The following is a 14370-nucleotide window of genomic DNA, read 5'->3' as shown; positions in this document are numbered from 1 at the left end:
CCAACAGCTTCAGAAAACAGATGATTTATCTGGATCTACATAGTAGTCATAGCTTCTGAGGCATCATATCAGTAGCGAGTACTAATGTCTTGTAGGGTAGTTAGGTTCTGAAACTTACTGAATTTTTTTTTTTCAGTTAGTTTACCCTGCTGAAAAAGTAAGACATTCTGAAAACATACTGATAAACAGATGGATCAACAAATGAGGGGTTTTTGTGTGGGTTTTTTTTTTTTTTGAGGTGGGGTGTGTTTTTGTTGTTGGTCAGTTGTTTGGTTTTTCTTTTTTTTTGCACATATACAATACAGTTTCCTTTGAAAAATGCATTCTAATGCTCTAGCTTTGACAGCATCTAAGCATTTTCTTAAGAATTACTCTCTAAACATATTTATGCTTGATCTTCCTATACGTCCCCTATGAAAACACTTGATAACAGCAAAGTATCTTCTTGAACAATAAAGATGCGCTGCAGCAAATAAAAAGTTTGCTGTTAGAAGTATTTCATATGTCTGCCAGTGATTTCTTATCCATTTCTACTAGCATTATCTACAAAATAGAGGTATACCAGATAAATACTTATTTCAAGATTTAATGAACACCATGAAATCTTTAGTCTGTAATAAAAAGCAAATAATTTTAGGTTTATTAAAACAATTTGATACTACCATGGCTCACCTTCACAGATAAATCTGCTAGACCTGGGAGTACAGTAATTATGCCATTGCATGCAACAGCCCACAGAGCCATGACTGAATTATACTATTAGTATGAGACAAACATTTAAGTCGCATTATCTAAAGAAACTATAACTATATACCATATAACAATAAAATAATGCTTTTGATAACGTATTTTGAGAATACCATTCTTAGGTAGCTTAAATAACTCCTCCCTTACTCATGCCCATTCTTGCCCCATACCGCTACACGCACCGTCAGTCTAGGTGTTACGGGAATCCTGTCGATCAGACCCATACAAACACATATGCAGGCACAGCAGAGGAGGCTCTGTATGTGTGGAAGCAACAATATCACCAAATATCTAACACCCTAAGAGTTTCTATCACTGCCACTGTTACAGCATGCCATGGTTACCACACAATCTTAGCAGCCCAGCAGCCTGCTCAGCTACATTACTTATCTCATCGGGTTTTTTTCAGCCTTCATCTTCTTAAGAATCTATTGTAACATGATTTTTGTAGAGTAAACCAAAACTGGCAGCTGTTGCTAAGCTTCCTCTTAAAGGCACTGTCCCATAAATAGCAGAACTAACAAAGACCCAGTTTCCCATAGATTTGCATTCTGTCTCAGCCATGCCCCTGTGTTCCAAGTAGCCACATTCCACCTCTATCCCAGATGCCTATTATCTTACCCCTCTCTTCCAAGCACCAGCCACAACACTCTTAACCTCTCATGTCCTCCAACTACTGACTGAAGAAAAGAATATTGCACTTCAACAGGATTGCTGGCCAACTGGCACACCGAACACAGGTAAATGCTAAATTAATGCAAAACTTTCCCCTAAAGAGATGATCTTACTCAATGAAACCATCAACTTTAACAAAGCTTGTTAAATGTTATTAAAATGTAAAAATCTTTGAGACCTTGCCCCTTGGCTAATTTCTTTGCTGAAATTAGTTGATGAGCTCAAAATTTACTGAAATACAGGATTAAAGAAAACATAATTGCTCAAGATTTCTGTCTATAGAAAGGCAAATTAAAGATGGTTTATACACTACACAAACATGTAAAAACCAACAGCAACTCTATTTCTTTAAAAAAACCCACACACACACAGAAAATAAGTGCATGTCAGCATCTTATACGTGTGAGAACCTCTGATTCTGAACTCCCAAACTGCAAACATTTCTTTTCTAGCATGTCTAATTAACTGAGTTTTCTTAAAGAACCTGCATTTACATGTTCTATTTGTCCTTTTAATAAGCATTTGCATCTTCCAACCATTTTCAAGTACATTTTGAAAGCGGTGTAAAAGTCTCAAAGATAAAAAAGGCTTCTACAAATGTTGCTTAAACTGGCAGCTTTGCAGAAAAACGAAACTTGAATTCATGCCTTCAATGGGAGGAAAAGCAGGTGGAACTCTGCCGTCTCCACTGGCAGCCCCAGCAGACCAACAAGCCAGCATGCACATAGCACCAGATTGGATTAATTCTGGAACAAGTTTTAAATACCTCGTATTTGGGTGTTTATCTAACTTCAGAATATCACCACAGCAGTGAGCATATATAGTGGCCTTATCCTGCTTTTAGTAAATTCTAGCAAGCCTAACAATATCGTGACTAATAGGTGCACAGTTTTGGTTGTCAGGGTTGGGTTTTTTTTCTAATTTTTTTTTTTATTTTTACGAACTCATATACGCAACCTACAGAAATGTACTTTTTTTTTCCTACCATGTTTTCCTAAGTTAATGCATTTCTAAACACTAAAGGGAGTACAAGTTTTACATCCATTCTGAAACACCATTTTTTAAGTAATTCAAAAAATTAAATTCTGCTCATAATACAACCAGGATCTGAATGAGTTTTAAACCACTCAAAGACATTGAAATTCGATCTTCATCAGTGCTCAGAATAGGAAAGCGTTATCCATTTTCCATATTGCTACAAAAATTGATTACACATAGCATTCTTCTAAGAATATAATGGGTATTTTGAACAAAAGAATCTTTTTTTGGTAAAATTCTGTGGCCAGATAAGAACTTAAACAAAGCTTATCTAGCACATTACCGTAAGTTATGCTTAACTTCTTGCCACCAAAAAAATAAATCTGACACATTGTAAAAATATTAACTGCTTAACTACACCTTAACTGCACCTATGGCATCATCCTGAGTGATGCCGTTCATTCAATAACAGACATGTTCCCAGAATATCAGGACACCACATACAAACACCACAGATCTTTCAACTTTAATTATGTCAAGCTATTTCATTTTGTTTCACTAGAACCCAATTACTACCAATTAAGGGACACCAAAATCCAAAGGCAGCATAACACAAAGCTAGAAAGAACTCAGTAAACATCTGTATACTGTTTAAAATACTTCCTTGCACGAGAGTTGAGCTGGCTGATCAGTTCAATAAAATTAAGTTCCTAATTTTACTATAATTAGGATAAAGGTCTCCAAAAACTTGCCAGGAAAAGCATTAATATTATGTCAGTGATTTTCTGGTAAGCATTCTCAAGAAAGGGTGAATCTGAGACAACTATTGTACTGAAACCTCTGACTACAATTAAGAGTTTATAAAAAAAACATTATCCGATTGTGAATCTGACAGCTTTCTCACGCTCACAGTTGTATTTAAATGTGGAATACAATCCAGATCAGTTTGCTAAGCAGGGTTCAAGATGCTGTAGAACATCCACCAGCATTTCTCCTGTTTGAAATAGAAAGTGTATACTTTTACAGTTGAGATAACCTACTAAGCCATTAAAAAGAAAAAACCCAACTTGAATCGCTGTACACATTAGCGGGAAAAAAAGTTAACTTCCATTTCAATCATTTAAATATTTGAGTTTTGAGTATAGCTTTAAAAAAATCCAGTTCTGAATCACTGGAATTTTTGTTCTATTTCCTGTAAAAGCACCAACAGCAACATCATTCAGCATTCCGCTTGCAGCAGTTCAGAAAAGATCACCCTGATCCCTCAGTCCTAAATTTACAGTCATTTCAAAAGCTTGAGGTCACATCTGACCAACTTATTTCTTCCAGTGTTTTCAAGCATGGTGATCATGATAAGGAGGTGGCACTTGCAAAGGATGAAGAGCAATCTAGTTTTACGTTTCAAAGTACACCCTCACAAAGAAATAGTTTGCTAAAAGCCTTTTTTTCCCCAGCAAAAAAAAAAAAGTTTGCTGAGAATAATCAACAGACAACAGATTTAATTCTACAAAGCTTGAAAAGCATACCAGTTATCTATAAAGCCAAAGACTACTACAAAACAATGCAGGACCTCAGCCTTCAAAGCAATGCCATGGTGAGAAAAAACACTATCTTCTTCCATTCTGATACTGATGGAAAAGAGAAGTTTCTAAGAGGACACTGATATAGGAAGAGCTCCCATTTTCAAGAATTCTATTTTTATATCAGCAAATTTAAAGGAAGAAGGAAAATGGTTTACATTTCACAAAGTCTTTGACAGATGGTGTAAGCAAGGGTAGCATAGGATAGCAAGAAGATGGCACTGCACCCACATGTGATGATATGGATGATGTTTTATCAAACACCTGTCAGAAACAAAACTGGGATGAACCAAAGTGAGTATCTCCTCCACCAGCCTTCCTCCCCTCTTCCCCTTTGCAGGCTCTCCTGTGAAGCAACCTGAGAAAAACACTCAGGTCTTCTCAGTTTTTAAAAGAAATTGGGAGTTAGCTCAGCGTCTGTTCTGCTGCAGCACAAGCTGAGGTACTACCTACAGATGAGCATCCAGAAGTTTAACATATGGACAACAGCCACAAGTGATGGAAACTTTCATATAAATTGAAGGGCAGAACTTATTGAAGCTGATGACACGTGTCTCCTGATTTGTCAGTGGAACTTCCCTCTTGCCAAAAGCAGTGATCAGAATTCTGAGGTTTGACAAAACTCAATTATAATAATACAAATAAAGAACAAATAATTGAGATATGTATATGAAATGCAAATGCCTTTTTATCTGGTAAATCATTAGCTAAGCTGAAAATTATTCCCGATTTCAGCAAATCATGGCTAATCATGACTATAGCGCTATTGCTACAGAGTCACTAGCCCTCCTTACTGTAGTGCATATGCAAGTACCATTTTGGTGGCTAAAGTCAGGATATAAAACAATTTGAATGGTCCAAGATAATAGCTCTGTATTTAATGTATGTATTTTAAACATCCTTATAAGTCAGTACTGAAAGTTATATGCAACACCATTTTCAGCATTCCATAGCTGCACTTCAGAAACAGCTTTATTCAGTCTATATCAAATACTCTAAACTTATGATGACTAGGGAACCAGACCTGAAACCCCCTCCCTACTAAGTATTCCTTCAGAATTCCTCGTTTAAGTATGTACTTACTATCATTAATAAAGAAACACCTACAGGTGCTGGGCACAAACCAGGCTATGCTGAGCTACCAGGTAAAGTCCAAAGAACGCAAGGTCCCCGCCCTGAAGGCCTTGCTACATCTAACAGGACTAAGCATTCAGACGTCTAATACGAGCCTTTCAATGAATGAGACAAAGTACTGCACATTTCCACAGTGTGTCCAGGTCTCTCAGAGGGACGAAACAGAAAAAGAGAAGAAAAAAAGAAACCGTATGCATCTCCTCTCTTCCCAATCCCTCTTATCAGAACCATTTCAAGAATTTCTACTCAACAATTAAACTGACTTGAATAATGGAAACCAACGTCCCAAATATACTATATATGGAACGGAGCCCAGCCAGCCCCCGCAAAGACACCAGGCACCAAAAAAATCGCACCTCTGACACTCTGTTACTCATCCTCAAATGGCGGAGGCTCGCCCAGCGCACTCACACCTGTCACCTGCCAAGCGCTGGGCCAGCCCCCCTCCTTCCCCCCCCCCCCCGCCCCCAGCAAGGCGAGCCCGCTGGCAGGCCGCTTCCGCTCCCCCCCGGGCTGCCGCAGCCCCTCGCCGCGGGGCAGGCCGGGGCTGGGGCCGCCGCCACGCACGCCGCCCCGCGCCCCCTGATCCCTCCCCGCGCGGTGGAAGCTCCAGCGACTCGTGAAGGAAAATAAGTTTCCATCGCTCGATGGACGCCCCGCTGCGCAGCGGCTTCCCGTCCCTGCCCTCCCCTCCCCTCTCCACCCTGCCGGGGAGGCTGCCTCCCACCCCGCCCGGATGAGCGGGGTGCCGGGGGCTGCTCCCTCTCCGCGCACAGGCCTCCCCTGCCCTCGCTCTGGCAGAGCCCGGGGCGAGGAGAGAGGCTCCGGGAGCGCCTCGGGCCCCCTGCCCCTCTCAGGCCTGCGGGCCGGGCCGGGCCAGCCCCCCCGCGCCTCCCCCTGCAGCCCCCCCGGAGATGGGACCAGCCCCGCCAGGAAACCAGCCCGGGGAGCTGACACCAGGCCCGCCTCGGCGGGGTCAGCCTTACCCTGCTGCTGCTGCTGCTTCTCCTCCTCCTCCGCCTCCTCTTCCTCCGCCTCCCCCACCACGGCAGCAGCCACCGCCACTACCGCCGCCGCCACCAGCGCCGCCTCCGCCTCCGCCCGGCAGGGGGGACCCCGCCGACCCGACCCGCTCCGCAGCGTCCCGCCGCCGCCGTTCCGCTCCGGGGGGGGGGCAGGAGGAGGAGGAGGAGGAAGGGAGAGAGGAGGGGGGTCCGTGCTGCCGCCGCAGGCGGGAGAAGAGGGGAGGCCGGGGGCGGGTGGGTAGGTATGTGGGTAGGTGAGTGGGTGGGTGGGTAGGTAGGTAGGTAGGTCGGTCGGTGCCTGCGGCGCCGCTCCCGTCCTCAGCTGGAACCGCTCCGGCTGCGCGTCGCTCCCGGCCCCCCCCCTCCCCCCGCTCGCTGCGCTCCAAATCAAAATAGTGTCACAATATGGCGGCGGCGGCGGCGGCCCAGCATCGCGAGACCGGGCCCCGAGTGCTAACGGGACGCGGCGCGCGCCAATGGGCGCCGCGGGGGAGGGGGGCGCGGGGGAGGGGCCTCCGCCGTCACCGCCCACAGGGTGGGGCTTGCGAGGGGGTGGGGGCTACGCCGCGCGGGGTGCGGGGGGAGGGGGCACCGCCTCCTCTTTACGCGGGGGCGGGCGTCCGACCCTCCTGCCCCGCCCCTCCGCCGCACGCGCGCGGAGCGCGTGGGGTAACGGCTGCCGCCTGGGCCGCGGCGGGGCCCCGCCTCCCGCTGCCGGCCTCCCGCGATGCCAGGGCGGCGGGGGGCAGCGGCCCGGCCCCTTCGGCCCCTTCGGCCCCTTCCGTTCCCTTCCGTTCCCTCGCCCCTTGTTTTGCCCCACCGGCTGCCGCCCCCTCCCCCGCTGCCTGGCTGCGACCACCGCTGCGCCGGGCCCGGCGCCAGGGGAGGGAGAGGGTGGCTGCGGCGGTGGCGGGGATGGGTAGGTCGGCCGCCCGCCTGGGAAAGAGAGAGGCCGGCGGGAAGCGAAGCAGGGTTTAAGAGAGCGGAGGGAGGAAGGGCAGCCACCGCGCCTGCAAGGGGAAAAAAGAACTAGGAAAAGCAGGACTAATTACAAAAACTACCCCTGTACCCGAAACAGTTGTTCTGAGAGGGAGCTGCCAGGCACTTCCTGTCAGAACTGGTGCTCTCCACGTTTCTTCATGCTTTATACAGGGTACGTGATTTCCATCATCCCACTGACAGGTGGGTAGGGGCCCGTATGCTGGCTGGTGAAGGCCTCTTCCCTGCCCACCTCGGCAGCCACCAAGCACCCGCAGAAGGGATCCCCGACACAGTCCGTGGGGCCAGCAAGGCCATGGTCCATAAGAGGGGAGCCTTGCCAGCCTTGGGGGGCAAGAGGCCTCATGGCTCCTAACATGCAGACTTGAAAATGGGCATCAAATTCCTTCTATGATAGACAGACAGGCATGCTTGGTCTTAGTGTGGCATTCAAGTACGTCTTTCTATTTCCGTACTTCAGGAAGTTTCATCTTAAATGAAAAGACAACTTTCAGATGAGTTTGTAAAATTAACCAGTTGGCTTTTGGGGGTGTGATACCTTACACCACTTACTCTGTCTCACTCTTCCTGTATTTCCTTTCTTCCTGCAGCTCTTGGATCCTTCTTCCTCCCTGCAGTGAGCAGGTGTTGCCTGTGCTGTCTAACAATGGACAGTCCACTCATTCTTGGGTAATCCTATGCTGCAAAATACAGTCAGAAACTGAAATAATTTAAAAGTAATCTTTATCACCTGTAGCGGAAGGAAACTGTCTGAAACTCTGCAACCTAGAATGGGGCCTGTCAGGGAAAGGGATGTGGTAGGGCTTTCAGATTTCCCCGTGCAGCAGTGGTACCGGGCAGAAATCAGTATATTTTTTTCTCCACCTTAACTCCCAGAGCTACCAGTGATTTCCAGCATGCTACAGCATATGAAAGGAACTACATCATCATCTCAAACCTTAAAAGCTCCACTATCATACTATCCATTGCCAGCAGCGTGATGAGAGCGGGCCACACTTCCTTCGCAAGACATCAGCTGTCAGACTGGCCAACTGACAATTGTGAGGTAAAATGACAGAAACTAATAAAAACCTAACATGTGCGAGGCAGGAACTAAATTATTTGTGAAAATTTAGGCTAAGTGTTCCATTACAAGAAATAAAGTCAACTTTGCCATTGCAACAATGGATGTTTTCTGAAATGATTGAAAATGTGTGTTCCAACTGAAAGTATTAACGAGTGAAAAAAACCCCTCTCAACTGCATTTGGTTAAAGTGGTCAAACAGAGAGAATCCCAGGGTAAGCAATTGCAGACTAGCTTTGCTTGGAGAACACGACACCAGTGAGTCTTAATAGTGAGTTGTAATGCTGGGAGGAAAAAAAAAAGAAAAAAAGGGGAAAAGGAAGACTTTTTTTTCCCCTCATAAAAGGTGGAAATATAGGTATGTATATACATTCTAGTAAGAATCAGTCATTTTCATAATCTACACCAGAGAAGTCTGCAGTTCTTTTGTACATCGGCAGCATGGCGCATGAAACGCATGTGTCCAAATTTTATTACTCAGCCTGTCTTGAGTCAAAGTTATACAGGGCTTAGAATCTGCTGAAATTTGTTTGTTAATTGTAAACAAAACAGCACTTCCCCTACCTCAGCCAGAAATTTATATAGTCCCTTACAAAAATGGGTAATGGGTTGCCTACAAAGAAGATGCAATGGAAACATCAGATCACAGAGAGCTGTAGCGGGGTTGCTCCACTGTGATTGTTCAGGTACATTAATCAAACTCTTCTTTTGTGACCCATACTGTAGAAAATTCGTGATCTGCCCGGTCATCTGCTCAGGCACACCGCTCTTCAACTCTTCCAGCACAAGTGTTTCAAACATTGCTAAGCCATACCTGACCTTTCAGACAGATAGGATAGTGTACTTACATGAATACATTTTGTGCACTAGAAACTGAGTTTATTTTGCTAAGTTTAATACCAAGTTAAATATTTGACCCTTTTGCCTACAGTTGCTAAAACAGGGATTTGCCACAGGAAAGGGAAAGACCATCTCTCACTGCTCCATCAGCAGTATTTACTGCAATGCTTAAGCACTGGGATCACGTGAGCGAGCTGCACGGTCCTTTCTGCCCTCTCCCAGACTCTCTACTCTGCACCTATGTCTGAGCCCATTGCTAAAGTTGCTCTTCTGTCCTCTACAGTGGCTAATTTTGAATAATTTTTTAACACCTTTCCAAAATCAAAGAACAGTGTATTTAGGAAAATAGTTCTGTGTGATGAGATTCAGAAAATAACTCTATTCCTGTGTATCTGTAACAAGAACTAGGGGGATCTATTGAATATTAGAACCTGGGTGTAACTCACCATGGTGCAGATCAAGGCTTCAATCACCAGTGAGGCACAGGAGCTGCCTGCCCAGCAATTCAGTCGATTCAGAGCCTTACTTCTTTCCCTGCAAATTTCAGATATTACCCCTTTTTTTGGCCATACAAGGTATGAGTTCATGTTTTTAAAACCTTCCTCAGACTGTTTATATTATTCACTGCTAGAAAGTGAAATTATAAATAGGATTGGGGAATTATTCTAAACATATTGTACAGGAAAACCGTTTCTACGAAGTACAGTCAATTTTGTCAGCTTGGTACTGACATCTCTGATGTTGAAATTTCCTGAGGATGCTTTTTAGAAAACGTAAGAGACTAAGTCTGGTTAAAACCAATCCACAACAACTAGTAAAATTATTTCTGCAATTGAGTTTAAAATTAGTTTTCTGCTGTGGAAAAAAGGTGTCATTGTCAGCTTTAAACCCACCAATTTTCCCTTGAAAACACCACTTTTTCCATTTTCACCTGGCAATTTCTTTTTCATTTTTCTAGACAGAAGGTTTGTCAGTCTTCATGTTGACAAAAACAGAGGTAGCATTCACTGGCCAAAGGACAGTCCTTGGAAGCTCCCAGTCTCCACAGCTTCTCCTATAAAACCAGTTAGAATTTAGATTAGTAATGTGACAAGGAAATATAGAAATTCACCTTATTTCACAAGGTTTGTGCATTGTACTCTTCCTGTTCTATCTAGAGGTTGTCAGCTGTGTGCCATAGTACAATAATTTGACCAGCCTGGTGTAGCGAAGTGCATAATGCTGGTTTTGGAAATAAATTCAACATAAAGCCAAAGCTGTGATCAATACACAGCATAGCTTTGCTCAAGTGAAAGTTCTCAGCACTTGCCTCCCTTACCCCACTATGAGTGCTTGTACTATGTAATGGCTTTAAACCCCCTCCTGTTTCCAGTGTAGGAGTAGTCCAGCTATCGATGTTTATTTGGATGAGTATATCGTAAACTGTAATATCAATGTTCTAGTTTACTATCTTTTCCTTCTGTTTTAAATGTCAGTGTAATTCTAAATCTGGTTTAAAAACCAAACTGAACCCAAAACACTCTTCTTTAATCAGAAACATCACCTCTAGGAGCTCAGAATTTATGAACAATCCTAAACTAACAAACAAGTATAATTGTTCAAGTAGAAGAAAATATTTTGGTAGGGAAACGTGTTTCAGGTCAAATTATTCAAAGACTATAGTGAACTTTGGTTGCTCAGATTGCACATATGTGCAGTTACGAAAAGCTGTTGTGCCCTGATGTTTTTGTTTTGAATCCACAGTACACAAACAGCTCCACTATCACTGCTGAGACTCCCCTGGTTTTCCAGGTTGCTCCTTTCCTTTCTTCAAGATAGCATCAGCTTTTTTACTTCCTAACAGCGCATCTGTTTAGGAGTAGAGAGCAAACATTACATTTCAGATAAGGGGATGATTAAGAGGTGCCTTAGTGGTTCATGAGTTCTAGCAGCAGCCTCAAAAGATTTGGATAAGGCCTTTGCATAAGGGAAATCCATTGAGAGAGACAGCCTACCCTGGCATATTAATTTTAAAAGCATAGTGAGCTGTGTTACAGTGGACTGTTATTGTAGGCTATGTATTAATCTGACATACCGAAATAATATGTTTTTGGAGACTTAGTGAGACTTTGTTTTTTGGTATCTTAAAAAAACCATGCATTTATATTGATCATGAGTGTCTTAGAAGAATGTTTGCACTTGAAGGAAAATATCTTAGTCTAGCCAAAGCAATTCTGAAGTTTTTAAAATGTTTTAAAACTGTGAAAGGCTGCCATATCAAATCAATCTTTTGACCAAGTCAGAAAAAGTACCTTGCTGATAGCTTCAACAATTTACAGTTCTTCCAGTGCTCTGAATAAAAGAATTAAAAATGTATAAATAAAAGCTCACATGACATACAGTTGAGTCAATACCTACGGAGACAATTTTAGTATTATTTAATGCTACCATATGCCTCTTTTGTGAAACTATTTTTTGATAACTCAGTGACATAAAATATAGAAAGCCAAGACCATTGGAGGCTCCAAGGTACTTCAGAGGAAACATTGGTTATGTTTCTTCAAAATGGACTATTTCCTATGCTTTGTTGGAAATTCAGTAGAAAGTAATGATAAAAATAGATTTCTGCTTTTCTTAAGATTTATATAATACTGGTGTATAGTCACACTGCCTATCTTTAGGGTCTTGATTCAGCAAAACACCTAGTCTCTTGATAGATTTCATCTTTATTCGGGATACCTTTCAACCACTTGCTTAAACTTCTAGCTGTGTTGAAACCTGACGCAAAGAAGGGGCTTAAGTGTTTTTCTGGACAGGTATAACTTGCTGATTTGAGACAGTAAACCTACCTTGAAGTCCAAACAAATGACTTTCCTGTTCCAGGTGTGAACGTTTTCATAGTAAAAACCCTTGCAGAATGTCTTACAGCTCTTTCGTTTTCCAGCTACTGATTTTAACCTCTTCTGTCTCATCATCCAAATCCCTTTCCTTTACACACTTTGTAAATGTGAGAGTGCAAACTGCAATATACTTAATCTTATTATTTATGTTAACACACAATGTGCAATAATTATATTGTGTTTAAATTAAATTCCCCCAAATGTGGAGGAGGTTATTTGTAGGTGGCTAGTATATTTTAAAAAATAACCCAAAACACTCTCTAAACCTAAATGGTTCATTGTATTAGATTTCTTCATCATCTTCTGGCCTTCTGCCCCACTGCTGTAATTACCTTAACTCCTCACCCAATAATAAAACTCTGGACAAATCCTTTGCCTGCTATTAAGTAAAATTAAAGCTTAGTACAGATTCTTTGCATTCTTTCTTCTCTTCAGCTGTGGTGCTTGACAGCTTGCATGGTACAAATGAAACACACAAAGCCTTTAAGCCACCCCATATAAAAAAAAAAAAAAGTAACTCAGAGCTTTCTAATGCTGATATGTATTAGAAACAGTAAATTTTGATTAAGAACAGTACTGGATTCCCCATTTCTGTAGAAAACTCACTGGTGTAGCAAAACAGGATCAGTCATCTAAGCCTATATATGCATTGTACCGGTTTGTTTCCTCCTGGATCTCATGCAAGCCCTTGTAAGGAGAAGGCAGCTCAGATTCCAGGTCCACTCTGTCCTAGGTCTGTCTGAGATTGCCAGCAGGAGTGAAAATTGCAAGAATACATTTCACTATGTAACCAGCTTTCCTCTAGCTATTGCGTCAAAACCACCAAGTTCCTTTTCTACCTGTGTGACTTTCAAGTTCCAAGTTGAGCTACGTTTCAGTCATCATCTCTGAAGATTTTACCTTTTCTGTGGGAAAAGATCGCTTGTATGTACCCACAGTTAAAAATGTTTCAGTATCACAGAGCAAAATATTAAGCGCTACTGAACTCCTAACTTATCAGCTCACTGGAATTAAGAAAAGTCATCTCGTCTGTGAGCTAAAATGCTCATTACAACTAGGAAAACCAATATAGAGAATAAGGAGGTCATTCATGACAACAATCAGCTAATATCTCAGTTGTTTTCAGCTACTACAATATCATATAGAGGTAGAAGAGGAAATTGTGGGAAGTTTGTTAGGAGTTGCACAGCATACATATTTAAAGGAATGCATTAATATCCAAAAATTTTAATGTTTACTTGTTGGTACTTTTTTTCTTCTCGAGATCTTCTGATAGATAACAAAATACCTTAAAAACCATCAAAGTCGGTTCTTCCATCAAGAGTGTGCCCATTCTGTGAAATACACACAATCCTCAAGAACTTAACCCAGAAACTATAACCCCAGCTAAGCCAAATGCAAATTTGTGCTTAAATTTAGGCATAGGAAAGTTCTGTTGGCTTTACTCACACGCTTAAAATTAAGCATATGTTTTAACACTTTACTGGATTAGGGCCCATGTCAGCAAAATAAATTTCTTGGGAAGAAGTAATAAAAACGTAGCTTGCAGTGAGGGACAGCAGAGCCATTCACAGCTACAGAAGCTTTAAAACACTAGCTGGTATTTATATATTTAAAGAAGAAACCAGGCGTTAAACAAAACATTTATTTTAGATAGCTATGTAATTAGTCTGCTACAGAAGCACCTTCATTTTTCTTAATTTGATGAAAAACTTTTTTTTGCATCCTTGCATGCCTAAAAGCAAATTAATATACACAACAAGGAAAAAACGGTTGTGCAAGCACAAGCTTCAAAAGCAATTTTCCCACTGTTTAGTAGCAGCCTGGCTGTTCTAGAGATAGATACCACTGTATTCCCTGGAGAAGTGGACAGACAAGAGGCCAAGCTAGTTAAACACAGAGTTTCATTACACCCATGCACCTGAATTTACTCATTTGAGTGTATGTAATTGTATGTAATTGCATATATACATAAATGTCAGCTAACTAATTCTCTTGTATGCATTGTGCGCTGATGTGTATTTATTTTTAATGCTAAGAACCTCTCTAAATATTTGGTATTGTACATCTAGGCATTAAAAAGGACTTAGATAATTTGCAAAACCAGAATGGGTACAATTCTACTAGACTGTGTCTATGTTAATTTTATTTTTTCCAGCATAAACTTTCTGTTGCTAACAACAGTGCAGTAAAGTATGAATTCTAGTGTAGATATAGCTCCTTTGGCGTTTTAAGTGCAGTGCTATCTGGCCCAGTGCAGAACAGCTCTGTCTTGTATATCAAGACACCAGCGGTCACCGCAGCTTACTCTGCACCAGTGCTTTGGCTCTTCCCAGTAGCAGTGGAGCTATACCAATGAGCAATCCTCTTGCTAATATCCTTACCAGAAAATGTGTTAAACTCTTCCACAACAACAGCATGATTTATTCCTTTAGCCTTACTTCACACCT

At 42.4% G+C, this 14370-nt stretch overlaps 1 protein-coding gene across 1 annotated transcript in view; it reads right to left on the bottom strand.

Moving 5' to 3' along the window:
• The window catches only part of TAB2 (TGF-beta activated kinase 1 (MAP3K7) binding protein 2), a 67553-nt gene extending 61420 nt beyond the window's left edge, over nucleotides 1–6133 (bottom strand). Inside the window, exon 1 of the mRNA XM_086482383.1 lies at nucleotides 6101–6133. The gene's annotated coding sequence lies outside the window, so the exon portion shown is untranslated. The remainder of the gene's footprint in view (nucleotides 1–6100) is intronic.
• Between the last annotated feature and the right edge of the window lie 8237 nt (nucleotides 6134–14370).

This window comes from Leptosomus discolor, chromosome 2 (assembly GCF_034619465.1).
Source record: "Leptosomus discolor isolate bLepDis1 chromosome 2, bLepDis1.hap2, whole genome shotgun sequence".
NCBI classification, from domain to species: domain Eukaryota; kingdom Metazoa; phylum Chordata; class Aves; order Leptosomiformes; family Leptosomidae; genus Leptosomus; species Leptosomus discolor.
The sequence above is the reverse complement of the archived record's forward strand: the minus strand, read 5'-3'. Positions and strand labels throughout refer to the sequence as shown.